The sequence below is a fragment of the Mirounga leonina genome, unplaced genomic scaffold (genome assembly GCF_011800145.1).
Source record: "Mirounga leonina isolate KUSES-001 unplaced genomic scaffold, KU_Mleo_1.0 Mir_195, whole genome shotgun sequence".
Lineage (NCBI taxonomy): Eukaryota > Metazoa > Chordata > Mammalia > Carnivora > Phocidae > Mirounga > Mirounga leonina.
Window position 1 is genome coordinate 7500813 of NW_023270490.1, and position 18163 is coordinate 7518975.

The 18163-nt window shown below is 56.1% G+C and overlaps 1 long non-coding RNA gene across 1 annotated transcript; it reads right to left on the minus strand.

Annotated features, from left to right (window-relative positions):
* Nucleotides 1–3225: 3225 nt before the first annotated feature.
* Nucleotides 3226–8422, minus strand: LOC118023999. The gene is made up of 3 exons (XR_004682975.1): nucleotides 8292–8422; nucleotides 7094–7313; nucleotides 3226–6861 (listed from the first exon to the last, which is right to left on the minus strand). It is a non-coding gene; the product is annotated as an uncharacterized LOC118023999 (long non-coding RNA).
* Nucleotides 8423–18163: the final 9741 nt, after the last annotated feature.

Genomic DNA, 18163 nt, shown 5'->3' on the forward strand with positions numbered 1-18163 from the left:
GGGCACAGAAGGCTTTATCACCATTAAGAGCAGGGACCAGGGAGCCAGAGGCCCCGGTGACTCACGAGGCAGCTGCTGCCGGGTTTGTAAAGCGGAGCTCAGAGCCATTAGCCGCTAGGAGATGAAATTTACATTTTGAATTAACTTGGATCATCAGAATGCTTCCTCTCGACCCAGGGAAATCAAACATAAAGTCGGAGGGGCTGTGGGCTGGGGAGGTAGAGGCTCAGCCAAGCATGCCAGATTGGCTTTTTCTTTTTCTTTCTTTTTTTTTTTTCCAACAGGCTGCAGGCAAAAGGGGACGAGAGGACACTGCCACAAAGTCAGGCTCAGAGACGGGAGGGAGATGGGAAGTTGAGATACTCTTTCTCTCTTTTTCCTTTGGGCAGAAGCACAATAGATCTGCGTGGCAGAATTAAATTCTGATCTGTCTGATCTCCTCCATCTCTTCCTCCCCTAATAATGGTTATTTATCGAGCACTTATTATGTGCCTGGCACTTAGCTAAACACTTTAGAGATAAGGCAGAGTGAATTTGTCTTCCCCTGTGCACCCCTTTCCTTATTTCCCCCACCCGAGGCCCTCGTGGGGAGGGAGTCTGAGGGAAGAAGTAAAGAGACAGTTTTATTAACAACACAAGGCTCCCCGAGTTACGTCAGGAAGTTTGTCTTTCGGACGCACTGCTCAAGAACGCGAGGCCCGAATCTGGCCACGAAGCCTGCCAAGGCCCCGCTACCTTCTCCCCTGGTCTACGCGAAGAGTGTGCCCTGGGGTTGTGCAGTGCCCCTTCTGTGTAACTGTCCAAGTTAGAATAGACCTCACAGGCTGGGATGAAAACTCAGAGGGCAAGCTGAAGACGTTTACACCTTCCTGTGGCCTCTGAGTGTGTCTGTGACCTAGCGGGATTTGTCCTTCCTGAAAAGGGGCAGTTTTCAGATGTCCCTCTAGCTTCATGCTGGTCCTTAGACAACGCCCCCCCCCGCCCCCCCGCCGCCCCCAGCTCCATGGGGTAAGTTCTTTATCTATAGGGTCTTCCTGGATTCATGGGCGAGTTGACTCCCAGAACAGACTTATAAGTCATGTTGCTTTGGGTTGACTAGCTCCAATCTGATGTCCTTCACATCCAGAACCCAGATGGCTCAGAGGAAGGGCCACCTCCCCTGTACCATGGGCGTTGGTTCTTGTAGGGAGACACATGCCCTGGGCCCCTCCACGGGGTGGGTTCTGGCACCATGCAAACATGGGAGCAAGACCGAAGACTGGAGGCTGGGCTGCTCACAGCAGGGTCAGTTTTTCCTGCTGCAGAATAGGAGAGCCCATGCTCCTGATGAGCAAAATGCCTGTGTGCACTTCCCAGCCAGCCATGCCTCCCGACCATGGCAGGCCTCCAAGATCAATCCGTCACTTTCCAATGAATAGTTATTGAATGCCCTCTGACTGCCTGGCACTTAGAGTCGGCCCAAGTGCTTAGGTGAGCTGATCAGGACTGTCCTTCTTAATGAATTGGTCCCATAGGAGCCTCTGTCCTTTTCCCAGGGTCACTGAAAAACTTCAAGCCTCAAGTTATCAGGAGCAATATTTCCTACAGACAAGAATCCATAGGCTCACTTTCTGCCCCTTCCAGAATTCCCGGGTGGTCAGCCTCCTGGTCCACCTCCCATATTTTGTAATTCTGCCTGGGCAGCGAGTTGCATTTGCAATCTACCTTCCCCCACCTTTCCCTCTCTCTCCCCTCCTCCCCCCTTCTCTCCATCTATCAATCCAGCCCCTTACCCTTCCACTTAATTATCCATTTCTTTATCTTCCAACCATCTATGCCTCCGCCTGCCCTCCATCCATCCACACATCTACCCAGTTGACCATCCAACCTCCACTTAGGGGCTCATCTGACCACTGTAGGGTCCATTAGATGTAAACCCTTCATCTCCCTTCCATCCACCCTTTCATCTTCTCACCAGGGCAATGCACCTCCCAAGCTGTGAGAGCCAGAAGCTTAATCAGCTCTGCCTGATTTTCCCACAATACCATGTGTCTTCAGGACGAGGTAACTGCTAAGCTGGACAGAGCAGAAAAGCTGGATGTTCTCAGGGGTGTAGACAGATTGCTACAACGGTTCAGAGGAAGTGGCATGTGAGCAGCCCTAGTAAAATGATGTCAAGTTTGGAAAGCCAGGGTCGAAAGGACAGAGTATAGGAATTGCAGGTGGATTAAGGGGCACAAGCAAGGATCAAGGCGGGCTGAGGGTGGAAAGTTTGAGGATCGGTGCACCGTGAGTTGGGAGTAAGTGCCATCTAGACAGTTGGAAGCTGAGTGGGCAGAAACATGGCTTGGTCCTAGTAAGGTGTGTGGACCGTGGGAAGTGGAGAGAGTTGGAGTGGGTGCCCCAGGCTGGAGCAGATTATGAAAAACCAAGCCGTGGACCTGAGCTGGGATTCATTTTGTTGGCACAGGGAGGAGACAGGAAGCTTTTAGTGAGAGAAACCTCAGTGGAGAGCAGACCCTGAAATCTGAAATGGTATGCTTTCCACTTTGGGGTGCTGGTTGGTGCCATCCTTCTCAACCTGGGGAGCTGGGCCCAGACCACTCGATTGTCCCAGGGGTCTCTCCATCCAGCCCACATGGCAGAACTCAGACGATGGGGATCTTGAACAACCTGAGTCCAGGAAACAGGTTGGCGTGGCGAGTGTGACCGACCGCAGGTCAGAAAATGTGGCTCTCCGTGGTTACTTCATAATGGCTGTGGCAGTTCCTGCTTCTCCACCAAGAACAAAGTGGCACCGGAAATTGAACAACTTCCCAGGCTCTTGCCTCTGGCAGGGGAGAAATCTAGGTCTTTTATGGTTTCAGACATAAGTGCTAGCCTGCTGTTCTGCTAAAAATTTCAGCATCTGAAAAGTTCCAAGCTAATTTTCAGGGGGGAAATTAGATGAGAAGTGGCTTTAAAACTCGGAGAATTCCTGTGTTTAAAAACTTGGTTGCCAAGGAGACTCTTTCTCCAATACTTCCTCGCCACTCCGTTATAAATGAAACCCCCTAACTGAAGGGTAATTAAGGTAACTGGTAGCACTTCTGCAGAGAGAGAGTGTGGCAAGGCAGCTGAGGGGGAAGGGGCTCCCAACTTTTGGGGGCACACCCCCCCGAGCCCTGGGGAACCTGGGCCCATTACTGCACATGGGGGGCTCACGGGCACCTTTGGAGGAGAACATAAGCCAGCGAACAGCGTACGCTGTGTTCTGTGAAAGGCCAAGCAAGTGATTGCTGAAAGGAAATCTTAAATGTCACGCTGCCACCCTGTTGGTTTCGAATAGGTGAAAAGCTCCGTGAGTCAGTTAATGAGCAGATTGTGCAGGCTGCGGCGTTCCGGCCCCCTGTGGCCGTGTTAATGTATGTGGTACCAGGCAGGAGCTGAAGCAATTGTTATTACCACCTTCGGGAGGGAGGCAATTTAGCATTTAGTTTCTGGTCCCAGCCATCCAGCAATCCATCTGTCCATTCATCTATCTCTCCATCTGTTGATTCATTCAGTTGTCCATTGGAACATCTACCCACCCACCATCCATCCACCCATCGGGCCAGCCAGCCACCCATTTATTCACTCATCTACCCATCCGTCTGTGTATCTGTCTTCCTATCTGTCCCATTCTCTATCTACCTAGCCGTGTGCGCAAGCACACATCCAACAGAGATAGTAGGAAGGATGGATGCATGGATGGATGGATGGGTGGATGGATGGATGGATGGATGGATAAATCAATGGATGGATAGTGACTGCACATCCACTATCTGTCTGTCCACCTACTTCTATTTACCTATCTAGGTATCCATTCAAGTATACGTTCATTTGTCTGTCCTCCATCCATCCATCCATTTATCCTCTCTCCCGCCATCCACCTATAGCGAACATTTACTGGGCACCCATATGGCTGGAGACAACACCTGCCACTTGCTGAATGCTTGTGTGTGCGCGCACTTTCCAGGCATCCTTTTGTTCCTCCTCTCAACCTGGAGACTTGGGTGTTATTATGATCCCCCATTCTGTAGATGAGGCAGTAGGGGCGTTCTTATAGCTAGCAAAGGTGGGAGCTTGGATTTTTAGCCCTGGTCTCCACCCTGGGTGTAAATCCCCAGAGAGGGGGGCTGTGAGTTTGGCATCTTCCCAACCACCAGCGTTTTAGTCCTAAGAGCAAGAGTTGAAGGAGGATGGGGCCAGAGAGCAAGGACGAAAGACCAGGAGGGAAGCCTACATCTGAGGCTCCAGGAGCTGGGGGCTCTCGAAGGCCCGGATCCAGCTGCCCTGGCTGATGTTCTGCTCTAGCGTGCATGCGCACACCATCTATCGGGCCCCTTCCTCCTCCCACAGGGTAAATACTGCCAACGTGTTCGGGAAGCCGATGCCAAGGTGAAAAGTCCATAGATCAGAAACCCTAGTGGTGGAGGCTGAAGCCCCAGGGAAATGCTGTTCCCAGAAGCTGAGACCTTTTCCCTGGTGAGCTTCAGGCTCTTCCACCCCTCCACCCTCCACCCCTCTGCAGGCAATGCCAAGTAGGTAAGCTGGTGCTCCCAGCTTTGGCCTCCGCCTCCCCCTTTACCTCCTTCCAAGGTACCCTTCTCCCAGGATTAGGCTGGTTAGTGGTGGACTTCTGACATCCAGGGGGTCCAGGTGCAGAGCAGCGTGGCCAGAAGGGGAGAGCATTCCCCGTGGCCCTGCACCAGGCTGGGGCTTTAGGTACCTCTTCACGGTGGATCCAGCCCACATTCCAGCAGCGAGTGGGCCCACTGTTTTCAGTTTGCAGAAGAGGAGACTGAGGTTCAGAGTGGTGAGGTGACTCCCCAGGTCAGATAGTTCATTTTCAAGGAGCAGAGTCTCACTGAACCCTCATGGTGCCACGCACACTTCACGGGGCAAGGGGCAGCTGCGCTGGGCTGCAGTGGGCACGGCAGGGGGTGAGGGCGTAGGCTCTGGTGTCAGCCGCTTCTGAGCTGTGTGACCTCGAGTGAGTCCCCTTACCTCTCTATGCCTCGGCTCCCTGCTTTGTACCAGAGAGATAATAACACGACCTTCCTCTTGGTGGGGGTTCAGAGAAGGAGTGCACGTCAGCTATTCTGAACATGCTTGGCACACAGTAAGTGCCCAGTACATGTCAGCTCGTTCCGATGACTGCCTCCCTTGTGTCCTGGGGCTCTGTAGGGGAGCGCCCGTCGGACAAAGGAGCCGTGCTGTGGGCAGGACCCCCAGGCCGGAGCCGTGGCACGGTGCGGAGGGGAGGATTGATCGGCTGGCGTGTCGGCTTGGGAAGGGCACCCCGAAGGCTGGCAGGGATGATGCCGTTGCAGCAAGCCACAGTTCCGGGGGACACTGCCACACTGCAGAGATGGGTGGGAGCTGGGACCTGGGGAGGGGCTGTCCCTCAGTGGGTCCTTGGGGACGGGTCTCCTGAGCTTTTTGTGGTCTGAAGAGACTGATGAACCTCTGTTGAGCGAGCCACTGAGGAACAGGATCTGGACTAACCCCCACCCCACCCCACCGGTGCCCAGAACGGTGCCTGGTGTCAGCCAGACATTCAGTGACACCCATTGGGGCCGACACTCCTGTGGGCTCCCATGTGGCAGAGAAGGCACTTACAGCAGGCTGCCTCTCTGAGCCCCCAGCCTCCCCCCCACCCGAGGCAGCCATGGCACCAAGATCCAGCTTATGGGGCTCACGGGGTGAGAGACTTGCCAAGGTCCCTGGATGCTCAGGGCAGGACAGGATTTGAACCCCGATGTGTCTGAGTCCAGAGGGGCTACATCTACCTGCCGCTGTCTGCCTTCCAGCCATCTACTGACCCAGGTGGAGCCAGGCCTGGGTTCCCCCAACGCTCTGCAGACACTACCAGTGGTTGGGTGAAAGTTTGAGCAACTGGGGACCATTTGCTGAGTGTTATCCCTGTGGCAGACTCTGGGGGGCTCCCATGCCAGCCAACTGGACATGGCCCTGGGCTTTGGGCAGCAGTTTTTGGTCAGGGGTCCCTGCTGAGGGTGGGCTCTGCCAACACTTCAGAGCTGCTTCCTGAGCCCAGAGCTAAGCTGATGACATTTGTGCCTTCCTAGATAAACAATCCTCACATCCACCCCCCATCGAGTGCTTGCCAGGTGCAGAGCACTGTGCTGAGTGCCTTCTCAGTGCCTCCTGGGGTCCCCCGAAAGCCCTCGAAGGAAATGCTGCCTTCATTCTCACACTGCGTACGAGAGATGGTGGGGGGCTCGCTGTGAGCACCACCATCTCCCTCGCTCCTGCAGACAGGTCCAAATGCCCTGCCACCGAACGGCTCGCTCGCCCCCCACCTGCCTCGGCCCCCCACCCAGGGAAGCAGACAGAGGTGCTACTGCCCCCGTCTCTCCAGGTGGGGAAACTGAGGCTCACAGCTGGGAAGAGGCAGATCTGAAGGCTCCCAAGTTTCTCTTGCTCACTGTGGACAGTCTGAGCGAGTCATCCAAGGTCACCCAGAGCCGCCACCACCGCAAGACGACAAGAGTGTTTTGACTTCTGGTCAGGCCCTCCTTCCATCCCGCCGCGCCGCGAGGGGAGGGAGGCGTGGGGGCCGCCGGGGGCCTCTTTAATTCATGAGTTACTGGCAGAAGCACAATCTCGGGGGAAGATTGATGACCGGCTGCAGGTATTGGTGGGCGGATTCATAAAGCTGTCGGCAGCGGGCCGTAAATCAGATGAATATTCAAGATTCGGCCCCGGGAGCAATTCTCCAGCTCGGCAGTAACAAGATGGATGCGCCGCAGGAAGGCGGGCGCCGTGGCCTCAGGAGCCCCCGCGTGAGGCTCTTTCCACTCGCACAGAGCTTCTGCTTTGCCTGGGGGACTTGGGGAGCTCGAGAGAGAGAGGGGAGAGGAGCTCATGGACCCCAAGCCCCAAAGCAGACCCCCCCTTTATAAAGATATTTTTTTGTCAGGGTATCTTTACATGCAGTAAAATACATAGGTCTTCAGGGGCAAGGGGGATGAGTTTGGACACTTGTGTGTCACCACCACCCAGATCAAGATCTAGAACATTCCATCATCACCCCAGAAAGTTCCCCGGTGCCCTGCCCTATGAATCTCACCTCCTTGAGCCCCAGGCAACCATTGGTCTTCTTTCCTTCACTAGAGGAGGGTTGTGCCTTATCCAAGACAGACAGACTTCTGTGATGGACATGGGTTCTTTCTCTTTTGCAGGCTGTGGTCCCAGGACCCTCTTCTGTGTGGCCGTGTGGCCCCCAGGAAGCCTTGACCATGGTGGGTTGAGCCAGTCCCCCACTGCGGCCGGCTGGCCTGTTTCCAGCTCTGCCAGAGGGGGGAAGGAAACTGTGAATGCCTGTCCTGGTCTTTCTGGGTACTTCCTCTTGGGTAAATACCTACGTGTGGAGGGCAGATGGCTGTAGAACTTTGCCGGGAACTGCCCCCCAGATTTCCAAGTGCATGTGCTTTGGCGCCCGCCAGCCCCGACCAGCTTTCCCTCTGCGGCCTCGCCGCCTGCGGTGATCTGCTGTTTCTACCCTCCCCGCTCGGGCAGGTGTGTGGGGTCACGGGCATGGGACACCCCTCTGTTTCATTCAGAGTCCCCGCTGGTCCTGTTCCCTCCCGAGGCGGCCGGGCTCTCGCTGAGCTCAGGAGCTGCATGCCTAGGAGCTCCCTTCCAAATGAGGCTGAAGCTGGTTCCCGGGGCCGCTGAGGCTCAGCTCAGATAACGTCCCTTACGAAGCTCTCCCGTGGTTGCCCACTGCACCAGGCAACAACCCCAATTCCTCCTGTGTGTGGCCACGAGGGCCCGTGGAACCGGACCTTGGCTACCCTCCCCCTCCCCCCCAACGGCCTCTTCTCAGGTCAACCATCCCTCCTGCCAGCCTGGCCTTGGCCTACCGCCTGGGTCAACCGCATTGGCTGTTCCTTCTGCCTGCAGAGTGGTAGAGGTGAGGTCTGTGTTTCCTTCTCCCTCACCCCTGCAGCCTCTGTAGCTGTCCCATTTTGGGGTCCCACGGGCTCGCTCGGGGGCATCCCTGAGAGTGCAAAGGCTTCAGAGGGCCCCACTGCCCTCCGCTCCACCCGTTGTATCTGGGCCCCAGTGGGAGGGGTCACCGCTGCCTTCGGCCACAGAGAGCTAGCTGGCTGTGGGTCAAGCTCTGGGCACTGCCTGTGTGGATGCCACCCTGAGCCCCATCGGACAGCCCGAGGTCGCTCTGATGCCGAAGACCCCTCCGTCTCCAGCCCGTGGGATCGGCCTCTCTGAGCGGGGGGGAGGCCCTCAGGGGTCTGGCATCTCACCTGGTAAGGGAGCCTTGGGCTGGCTTTGGGCAGAGGCCAGACTCCATGAAATGCCTCCCTCTTGGGATTCACACCCTCCCAGTAAGGCCAAAGGAAAGCTCTTGCCTTTTCCTCTTCTGGAGAACATTTCCCCACTCCCCGGCTCCTGAGATGAACTTCCCTGCTAAGTCTGGGCTTTATTGCTTCATTGGTATCAGTTGGCACCATAGACAAATATTTCATGAAGTTGGCGCCTTTAGAAGTTAATACACGAGGGACCTCTCCGACACCCCCGGGTCTCCCCACGTGTCTGTTCCCCCCTCCACCCTGGTGCAAAGCCAGCCCCAAGGACCCATCAACATCCCAGAGGTCGGAGCCCCCGAGGATGGGGAAAGCCACAGGACCCACACCCCCTTTTGCTCACTGTTCTATCCTGGGGCAGGGGTGTTGACAGAGGCCACGTCCCCCCATCCCCCCGCCCCGGGGAGCTCTGCCTCCTCTCCCCAGAGCCCAGAGCACTACCAGCCTAGTCCTTGGGGAGGGGAATTGTCCCGCCTTATCCCTCAGTGGTCTTGCCAGTGGCTCTGACTTCTATCCCCGAACCCTGGTGCCATCCACCAACGCCTTCAATCAGCTCCCCCAAAGGAAGTCACCCCAGATCTTTCCCCGTTGAGTTAAAAGTTTCCTGGTCTAGACTTTCAAAGTCCGAGAAAGAACCTTAGCAACACAGGCACGTCCACAGGCAGACATGTGCGTCACGGAAAGCCTGGAGCCTGGTGATTGGACCGTCTCTGCTGCAGCGAGTCAGGCCCCCGAACGCTTGAAAAACAACATAATGTATTCCTGTCTGCAGCTCTGAGCAAAAGCTCATTTCGTGTCTTGTGTTTCCATTTCCTGAGGATTAATAAGTGTGGAGGGGGACTCGGGCTTCGTGCCGAATATTTATTTAGTCAATATACACATCAATTTAGCAAATTAGAGATTGCAAGCCATTTCTAAGCAATGCTGTAAAAATAACAGCTGTACTTTAAACTGGTAATGGATTTTGGTGTGGGGGTGGTGGCTACGTGCCTGGCACTTTACAAGTACATAGTTTAGGTCCCCTTAAACTTCAGCAAATGTCTGAGTCATCGTGGCTGTTTGTTAAGAAAGCAGACGTCTAAACCCCATTGTCTGGGGTGCATGGAAGGGGCCTGGGATGGGGGTTCTGGAACATGTTTGGAGAAGACAGAGTGGGCTTTGGGTGGAGGGACCCCACGGGTAGACCCTGACTCCGTTCCTTGTGGCTGGGTGACTGCAGGGGGCAGGTTTGGGGCTGGGTGATTTGCTGTTCAGGGCTCTGTAGGATGTTTCTAGTAGCATCCCTGGCCTCCACCCTCTAGATGCCATCAGAAGCAGCCCCCTCCCCAGTTGTAGGATCACAGGTGTCTCCAGAAATGGACACATGTTCCCTGGGCTGGGGGGGGTGGGGTGAGTGGGCACAATCTCCCCCAGTTGAGAACCACCGATGTATAGCAAGGTTCTCAGACCCTCTGGGGTTCTGTCTCTCCCTAAAGACCCCCTTCTGCAGCCCAGTGAGTGAGTGGCAGCGGCCCCCGTGCTGTAGGTGAGAGAAGGGGCTCAGGGAGGCGCAGGGACCCGCCCGGGGGCACTTGGCCAGCGCCCGGCTGAGCTGGGATGTGCAAGCCACTTCCTGCTTCTTGGAACGGTCAACGGCTCCTTCTCACCCCTCCAGCTTCTGCCCAAATGCCGCCTGCCCAGAAAGGCCTGCTCCGTCTCCTGCGGCTAGGGTAGCTTTTTAGCCCTCTGCCCCCCGCGGCTCTTTCTCAGCACTGCTGCTCTCTTCCCAGGCTTTGCCGATGGGCACCTCCTGGTCTCGGCTGGGAGGTGCATCCCTCAGGGCTTTCTCCCTCCTGGTCCCTGCTGTTTCATCTGCACCTGGCACAGAGTAGAAGAATCAGAATGATAGAATGGCTCCCCTCAGAGGTTGCCAAGGCAGAGCTGCTGCTGACTGCCCCACATCATCTGCTCTCCCTGTCTTCTCCAGGAACGAGGACCCTAATTTTTAGCGTCTGGGCACATGGATGTGTGACTGAGCGCTGGCCAATGAGATGTAAGTGTAAGTCCTGTGTGTGGCCTTCCAGGAAGTACCCTTATAGAAAGTGAACAAGCTCTTCCTCACTCCTTTCCCCTTCTTGATGGCTGGAATGGGGACGTGATGGCTAGAGCACAGGCAACCACCTTGGTCTCTGAAGTAGAAGCTCTGTGCTGAGGATGGAGGGACAATAAGGTAGAAGGGACCTGGGCTTTGGTGACTTCTGGTTTGATTCTCTGTTCCATGTACCACACTGAATCCTAACCAAGGCTCTAGGCTTTTGGGAGTGCCCGGGATGGACGAAGGAGCAAATGCTGTTCATTCTGTTCAGGCTGCTCCCAGATCAATGGGTTGCATGGGGCCTTGCAGTTAGACAGAGTTCCCAGCTCCACCGTCAGATTAGTTCCCTCAGCTGCCAAGGTCAGAAGGGTCTCTGTGGTCTCAGGAGTGGGGCAAAGCATTGGGGAGCAGGGGGAGGACGCAGGAGTGAGAAATGGTCTGGGCTTCCAGCCTTACTTCCACCCAAGTACTTCATTCATTCATTCATTCATTCATTCATTCGGTGAATGCCACTCTACACCTGCTAGAGGCTGGAGGCTGGATGATCACCACTACAGCTTCTGGAATCCTGGAGCGAAGCCAGCTAGTCGGGGGAGACAGACCACAACCCAGCAAACAGGGAGGCGACCGTGTGGATGAGGGTGGCCTGCTTGGCCAGACCCCTCGAGTGGCCCTTCCTGCAGGTGCGGCAGGCTGTCTCACCCCCGCCGGGCACAGTCCCCATCCCACCACTGCCGAGGCTGGCGGATGAATACCTCTCGTCCCTGGCCTCCCAGCTGGAGTAAACTCAATGTCAAGGTGACTGGTGGGATGTCCTGCACTGGATCCCAGGGCTCCCGCGGCTGCCCGAGGGGCGATCGTGCCCCATTCAGGCCCCTCCCACAGGGCTCCCTGGGATCACTCTCATCCCTGACCCCAAACTCGGGCACAGCACCATTAGCGTGTTTCACCCTCACAACAGCAACCCCGGAAAGGAGATACTCTCATTGCCCCCATTTTACCGCGAGGAAAATCGACCTGAAGCACAGAGTGGCTAAGTCATTTGATCAAGGAAAGCACAGGAGGTGGCAGAGCCAGGACTCGAATACAGACAGTCTGTGTGTTAACACCCTGCCCACAGCATGGCTTATAGTTGGTTCTGATTTTGACTTGAAGGTAGCCCAAAACTCAGTGTAGACCTGCATCCTTCAGCCGTGGCCCCATGCCAGCAGCAGCCCTTGGGAACTTGTCACAAAGGCTGAGTTTGGGCCCTACTCCAGACTGGCTGAATCAGAGACTCTAGGGCTGTCCGTCCGGAGATTCTGGTGCACACTCAAATTTGAGAACCGCTGGTGTAGACCAGTGGTGTAGACATGACCCGATCTATAGTTTTAAAAGGCTCTCTCTGGCTGCCATGCAGGGAATGGATGGGAGACAGCAGAAGGGGTCTCCATGTCAGGGAAGAGGGGCTTCAGGGGGAAAGATGTGTGCCATGGGGGTAGAAAGACGGTGTCAGATTCGGGCCACACTTGGGGGGTGGAGCCAACAGACCTAGAGATGGATGGGGTGTTGGTGAGGCAGAGAAGCAAAGAGCCCCTAGGTTTTTGGCTTCGAGCAGTCGTGGGGACAGGTATCAGCGTGGGGACCTCTGCCGGGAAGCGAGTGGGCGGGGCGGGAGTGGGGTCCATGTCACGATGGGGGGCTGGGACGCACCTGAGGGGACTTGCACCTTGCAGCTGTGCCCCCCTCCTGACCTTGCATCTTCCAATTTTAGTATATGTGCTGCCGAAGCGAGCACCTGACCTTGCATCTTCCAGAAGCCAGGCTCTCTCTGGGGATCTGGCTACCTGGGAGGACAGAGCTAGACAGGGCAGCCTTCGGGAGGGTGACAGGGAGTGACTGGGAGCCAAAGGTCATGCTGCAGGGGAGTCTGTGGCCTGCGACAGGCAGAGATTAGGGTGCTGACAGCTCTGCCCAGAGAGTCTCGGTTCCCAGCACATCAGGTTGAGATCCAGTAGGAAGGGCCAGGTGGGGCTCGACACCCCCCCCCACACACACACACACATCCCCTCACCATGGAAGCTTCTTGGTTGTGATATCCTAACTGCAAAACATGCTGTGTTCACAATTGCCTTCAAAGCTTTAAAACAATGGTTGCTCCCCTAAAAGTGGGCTTCTCCAAGGATGTCACATCCTAGCCTCACCACGGGGGCCTGGCTGTGACGCCAGTGGGCTCACTGTGAGTGTCCACATCAGGGAACAGAGCTATCCTAACCCCAGACACTGGCTTTTAAATGAATGTCCATTTTTAAAAAGCATTTAAAAATCATTCCATTGTGTGCATGCAGTATTTGGATGCTCAGGAAAGCAGCCTTCAACACGGCGCAGGGATGCTCATGTAGGATGGAGGGTGGGGAGAAAGGAGGATATTCAGGACTTTTGGAAATTGGGAACGAAGTGGGAGCTGTGAGAAGGGAAAGGGTTTGGAGAGACAGCATACCAGGCAGGGGACCGACGTAGACAAAGGAGTAGAGGTGGGAACGATCGTGTTTGGGTACCGGCCGGTGAGGCAGCTCTCTGAGCTCCTCCAGAAGATGCCCGGAGGTGGGCCGGGGTAGAAGCCGATCAGGCTGGGAGAGGAAATATGGGTTCACTGAATGCAAGAGCATGACTCCTCAGGAATGACAGGTAGGGAATGAAAACCTATGCTTACCTCTCAAAAGGGCTTTGGTTTTATTTAATCTGCTCCAACATACAGTAATCGAGGATCCACCATGTACAGGAACTTTGCACACATGAAGGTATAGGACGGGGAGCCAGACACCCCACGGGGCACGCGCTCTGGTGGGATGCCCAAGATCCATCACGTGAGCTCATCCTTGAGCAGACATTTCCAGGGAGCAGGCTGAGGGTACTCCAGGCGGCTTCAGGTGTCCGGGGCACCTGGGGTATATCTCAAACAAAGGAGAGTGAAGCTCCCCTCCAAACCTCACCCCCATGGATTCTTCTGGAAGGAAGACAGACACATTCTTGCTGCCATAAAGAACCTGCTTGTCTCCCATCTTTCTCCATCCAGAAAGGGGTTCCTCAGTTTGGGACTGACTCTCAGACAGAGGACAGAGGGTCCCCAGGCAGCCTCCCCCTTGGGTGTCCCTCTGCGGGTGTCCTGTGTGCAGAAGGCAGCCGCCAGGACTTAACCTCCTTCTTCATCCTGAAAAATTCTACTCCAACCCAACTTGCTCAGCTGAACCAGAGTCCTTTGGAGCAAGGCTGCACCTCCTTAGAAGGCACATAAGGGGCGCCTTCTATCGTATAAGCACATCTTTAGGGAAGAGGTCTCATCCCCAGAGCAGGTGGTTTGTCCTGAGATTTCTTGCAATTACAGACACACTCTCCCCGAGAGGAGTTCTAATAAATATGAATTTCTCCAATTTGTCACATTTCCACGGATATTCTGGCACTTGAGCAGCTGGGGCTCAGGGATGCATCTAGACTCACTCCTTAATTGGTCTCTAACTTAATTCTTAACCCTTCAGCAATTTCTTGCCTGATGTTCTTCCTTCATGCTGTGCAAGTGGGCATATAGACAAAGCCATAGACTCCTCCAGCTTAGGACCGGAAGGGACCTTTAAACAGTAACCAGCACGTGTTGGGTTCTGTGAGCCGAACACAGTTCTAAATGTTTGACCTGGACTCGTTTACTCCCCACCGTCTTGTCAAACTGTCCACCCTTCTGCCCCAGGCAAGCCTCCCAGGACCACAGATTAGGGGACACCCATGCCTGCTTGATTTCTTCAGGGGATGGGGAACTCACTTCCCATTTCTCATGCAGCCACAGAATACCTCTACCCAACGGTGCCAACAGCAATGAGCCTCTCTCTGCGTCCTCAAGGGCTTCGGGTTTGTCTCAGAAAACACTCGAAGGCACCCTCCCTGTGATCAAAACAGCCCTTTGTGAGCCCCAACATTCCTCCTTGGATCCTGCTGTCCTGGTATGGGTGGTTCCATGCTTGCTTACCTAATCAGGTGCCTGAAACAGACCTGGTCTCCCAAGGATGGTTCTGGGGTTTAACCCAGAATGATGTCAGCCAGAATTCCTGACATCACTTAATATTAAGCAGGGAGAGAGAAGAAGCAGGAAGGGGAGAAGATTGCTGACCCCAGTGGGCTTGGAACATTGGGCTGGCTCTGTGGACACCAGTATGTCCTGGGGAGGCTGGGGAGGGGTCTCCTCCAAGCATAGTGGCCCCACTTGGGAGTGGTCACAAAGCTGCTCGTGCTTGGAAGTCCCCATGGGCCAAATGCATCTGGAGCCTCTTAGAAAGGGTGACACTGTGTTCTTCCCAGCAGCCCCCACCCCTGTCCCTGACTCGTGGGGTTTTGGTGAGGAATGAATGAGCTAACACACACTAAGAGGTTACTCAGAACAGCGCCTGGCACCTTGTAAACACCTGAGACAGGGAGCCTGTTATCAGTCCCATTTAACATGGGGAAATCAAGGCTGGGGAGGATAAGTGATTAATCTGGGATTTGCCATGGGCCTTCCTGAGCCCTGGTCCAAACCCTAGATATTAACCCTGGACACTCACACAGACCCTTTGGGGAATCAGGTGAATGACACGGATGATAAAAACGAGATGCTTCTGGAGGCTGGCTCCATAGAGGCGCTCTCTGAGCGGCCTCCATTAATGACTGGCTATCACTGTTCTCATTATGCACCAGAGAGACTAGACCTGGCCTGAGGCCACACAGGGAATCAGGATTTGAACTCAGGTTAAACAGTAGCATATGAGTGTTAACAACCACACAGTACCATCCTTCCTGCTTCTTCCTCTTGGGCTGAAAAGGCGGGCTCCACCCTAAGGCAGCACCTTTGCCCTGACACGTGTGACATGCCCAGAGGTGGCTGTAGCTCAGGCAGCATCACTAGACAGGACAGGGCACCGCTGGTGGCCAGAGGGAGTCACAGGGAAGACCAGGGACTCGAATCCTGCAGAACAACTCTCCAGCAGAGTGACCTGTGGCCAGATGCCTGCCTGCTCTGAGCTCTGCTCCCTGAATTGGATTATTGTGCCAATGTTGCAGAGACCACCCTGGCACAGGGAGGCTCCTCGTCTGTCCTCCCCACCGCCCCGCCCTACCCCTGCGGCTGCTGGGAAGATGGGTGGGGGCAAATCGTGCCCAGCTCCTCGCCCAGCTCGGTATACAGTAGGCAGTGACCCTGCATGGCCCGCACTCGCAGATCGGCGGGGATCAGCTTCAGCTCAGAGGAGGTCTGTCCGGGGCAGAGGTCCAAGCTGGGGCAGCTGGCCTCAGTGAGTTTCTGGCCCACTAGGCTCCCAGCCTTCGAGCGAGCGGCTCCTTCCCCAGGAAATGCCTCCAGGCTCAAAACTAGCCAAGAAGCAAAGCCAGGACAGAGATAAATCGAATGCCTGAGAAGAGCACTGCCCCGCACTTGGCCTTGGGGAGCTTTGGGGAGTTTTGCTGTCCTGGCAAGTAGGGAGGAGGTCCACCCAGTTTCCCCTTCGCTGCCCTCCTCCCTGCTTGGACAGGGCTTTGCAAGGCCTTGCTTTTCTTTACCAAAGTCCTGAGTGGTGGGGGCAGAGCTGGACAGGGTGGGGCTGCCCCCCTAACCCACAGCCAGTGTCTCTGGCAGCTTGGAAGTTTCTTGCAAGAGATCCAGCCTGAGCTGGCCCCGTTAATCATTCCCTGTGGATTTGACGCTCTGCCTGGGTGAATTTTCCAGGCCCCAGGAGAACCCAGGCCCTAGCCGTGAATGTTACAATGGGGGCGTTTTGGTGACCTGCCCAAGGGAGGAGGAGGTTCAAGGTCAGTGGGGAAGGAGTGACTTCCCTTGCTCATAAAGCAGGCCGGGGTCTCCTCGGAGCCCCGGGTGCCACTGTTTATCCACCAAACATTTACTGAGTGCCTGGCGGTATGGGATATCCCGGCTGCCGACATGATAAAAAATAAATAAATGAAACCATGGTACAGGATGGTAAGATAAAGAGGTACTTGTGTTCCCTGAGCACTCACCATACCTCAAGCACTGTCCTGAGTGCTCAGCATCTGCCGATGCAGGGCTGGGCCCCTCTGAGAGCTAAACACAGTCACCTCCTCCACTTCGGGCCAGGGGGGCCTTGAGGCTCACCAAGGTGGGTTCCTTGCCCAGGGGCCCACGCTGACAATGGCAGAGCAGGTTGGAACCAGGGCCTGAACTCTGAGCCCCCAGCCACCTCTGAGCCAGGCGTGGGACAGGCCTGGGATGGACATGGGGAAGGACACGTGCCCCTTGGCAACCCCAGTCCAATGATTAGTCCTCCCATGATGTGGTACACAGGATGGTTGGGGGCTCGTGGGGATGCGTGGATCCTGGAGGCCACCCGGGCGCCAGAACCCAGCTGGAGTGGAGGGGCGGGGGCTTCCCTGGGAGGGGCCGGGGCAGCAGGTGGGGTATGCTTCTGTGAGAGCCGGGTGGGGACCTGGACCATCACCCCAGGCCCACGCCCACCCGACACAGCTGTCTCTGAAGGGGACTAACCAGCAGGTGGGTGCCAATTCCAAAGCCACATGCAACACCAAGATGGTGTCTCTGTGGGGGTCAGGCCACTGTCAGAGGGGCGAGGGGCATGAGCCTCCTGTCTGGAAGAGGGACACCTGAGCTGCAGCCTGGGGCCCCCTGTAAAAGCAGGAAGGGCACTGTGTAAGAGGAAACGTGTAGAAGCCAAGGGGTGAGTGCAAGGCCGAAGCATACCCAGCCTCGGAGTCTGGTGTGCAGAGCTGGGGCAGGGAGCAGGGAGACGATGGGAAAGGTTGGAGGGCCGGGTTTGGCTGGTCCTGGGGGCAATTGTGAGCCATGGAGGGTTGCAGCCGGGGGGTGCCAGGAGCTGCATGTTCCCCAGTCCCCCGGATGCTGGGTGGAGAATGGATGGGGGGGGGGTCAGTGGGGAGGCTGCTTCTGTGTCCAGGGAAAGATGGTCATGGCCAGACCGGGGGTGGCTTTGGAAATGGGGGAAGAGGCAGGTGTGAAGTCTAACAAGTGAACACGGTCAGGATCCTTCCCGGGAGACTTCTCTAGGGAGATCTGCTAAGTCCTGGGGAGGAGTGGGATGAGCAGGGGTTGGGGACACTCAGAGCCACCTGGCTGTGCCCTCCCTGCTGCTGGGCTAAGACCCAGACCTGGTTCTTGCTTCTGAGGACTCTCCCCTCTCACCCAGGAGGCGTGGGACCACCTCGGGGCAGCCGGGAGGGCCAGCTGGAGGGGGGCTGGGCGAGCAAAGGGTAGGGGGCATGCTTGGCATGTGCAGGTGGCGAGGCTGGGATTGGGGTGTGGGGGCCTAGGGCAGACAGGACGTTTGGTCTGGGCCTCAAGTGTCAGCAAGGGAGAGGGCAGGGCAGGGGCAGGAGGGCAGCCCCCAGCTCAGGCACAAAAAAATCTCTGGACCTGGCAGTTCCCTTAGATGTTCCCTGCCCAGAAGCCAGAATGGGCCGGAAAAATCAATGCTTAACCTGGTGATGCCTACAGGGACATTGGCCCCCACGTCAGCATGTGGACTGAGACCCAGGTCTTTGTAAATACCCCAGGCCGGAGTGAGGTCCCCGCCAAAGCTGCTTGCCTGTCCGCATGCAAGTCCATGTGCCGACCCCACGCAGGGGCACTTGGCAGTGGGTCCAAGGGAAGTAGGTGAGGACAGTGAGGGGTTCACCATGCACCCCATCTTTTGGGGGCCCAACCGTGGCCCTGGGGGAGTCCGAGAAG